Below are 1,936 nucleotides of genomic sequence, written 5' to 3' on the forward strand. Positions count from 1 at the left end.
GCTTTATTCTCTGCCTTGTTAATGGTGTCTTATCAGAGTATGAATATTTTCCTAATGGGTGTTGCAAATATTTTCATGTGCTTAGTTGCCATCTTAATATAATGTTCAGTTGAACAGTTGTTTTGACAGGTTGTGTTTTGAGAATCCTTTTATATTCTGGATACAACTCCTTTATCAGACATGGGGTTTTTAAGTATTTTCTCTCAGTCTATAGCCTTGTCTTTTTACTCTGTTAAGAGGGTCTTACAGAGCAATGATTTTTTGATGATGTTCAGTTTATCAAAATTTTTCTTTCATGTGTCACATCTAAGAATGTTAGTCTGATTCTGGGTCACAAAAATTTTATCATATGTATTCTTGTAAAAGTTGTATAGATTTTTGATCCATTTTGAGATTTATTGTACAAGGTGGAAAGATAATATTAAGACTAATTTTTCTGTCTACAGAAGTTCAGTTGTGCCAAACCATCTGTTGAAAAGATTATCCTTTCCCAGTGAATTGCTTTGAATCTGTTAAAAATCAATTGGCTGTGTTTAATAAGTTTTTTGATAATATCCATCCCAACAGGTGTGAGATGAATTCTCATTGTGGTGTTTTTGCTTTGTTTTTTCCGTATGCGGGCCTCTCACTCTTGTGGCCTCTCCAGTTGCGGAGCCCAGGCTCCGGACGCGCAGGCTCAGCGGCCATGGCTCACGGGCCCAGCCGCTCCGCGGCATGTGGGATCCTCTCTGACCAGGGCACGAACCCGTGTCCCCTGCATCGGCAGGCGGACTCTCAACCACTGCGCCACCAGGGAAGCCCTCATTGTGGTTTTGATTTTCATTCCCCTGATTATTCATGATGTTCATAACCTTTCTCATGTCCTGTGCTTTTGTTGCGGTGAGACACTTGTTTTCTTATAGTAGTTTTACAATTTCAGGTCTCATAAACGTCTTTTTTAAAAATATTTATTTATTTACTATTTTATTTATTTGGCTGAATCAGGTCTTGGTTGTGGCATGCAGGATCTTAGCTGCAGCATATGCAATATTTCGTTGTGGTGCATGAGCTCTTCCTTGCGGCGCACAGGCTTCTCTCTAGTTGTGCTGTACAGGCTCAGTGCTTGCAGTGTGCAGGTGCACTAGTTGTGGCATGCGGGCTCTAGAGCGTGTGGGCTTAGTTGCCCCACAGCACGTGGGATCTTAGCTCCCCAACCAGCGATGAAACCCTAGTCCCCTGCATTGGAAGGCAGATTCTTAACCACTGGACCACTAGGGAAGTCCCTCATAAAAGTCTTTAATCCATCTTGAGTCGATTTTTGGAGACTGGTATAAGATAGCAATACAAATTCATTCTTCTACGTATGATTATCTGGTTATCCCAACACCACTTATTAAAGACACTAATCTTTCTGCATTGGGTGTTCTTGATACCCTTGTTAAAGCTATGTTAACTATGTATGGGTGGTTTGTTCTTTTCTTTCTTTTTTCTTTTTATTTACTTTTGATTGCACCAGGTCTTAATTGCAGCAGGTGGGCTTCTTAGTTGTGGCTCACAGTCTCCTTAGTTGTGGTGTGCAAACTCTTATTTGCAGCATGCATGTGGGATCTCGTTACCGGACCAGGCATCAAACCCGCGTCCCCTACATTGGAAGGTGAACTCTTAACCACTGTGCCCTCAAGGAAGTCCCTGTTCTTTTTTGGTTATTTTTCTTAAATAGTAAACATTATGATGAGGTTGTTTACGAAGGAGGCAACCACACATACAAGTTCAACTATAAAAATATTTGCAAATCAAACTTCATGTGATCTAAAAGGACCAAAGTTGACTCTTCAGTTTGTTACAATTTTTTATGTCTCTGTTTTTATTCCAGCACCATACATTTTGTGCTTCTACTAATTTTGAAATATCAAAATTGTTTTTTCTCAAAATTGCTTTAGGTATTTGGGGTCTTGTG

This window comes from Monodon monoceros, unplaced genomic scaffold (genome assembly GCF_005190385.1).
Source record: "Monodon monoceros isolate NGI ecotype Baffin Bay Population unplaced genomic scaffold, NGI_Narwhal_1 Super_Scaffold_22, whole genome shotgun sequence".
Classification (NCBI taxonomy): domain Eukaryota; kingdom Metazoa; phylum Chordata; class Mammalia; order Artiodactyla; family Monodontidae; genus Monodon; species Monodon monoceros.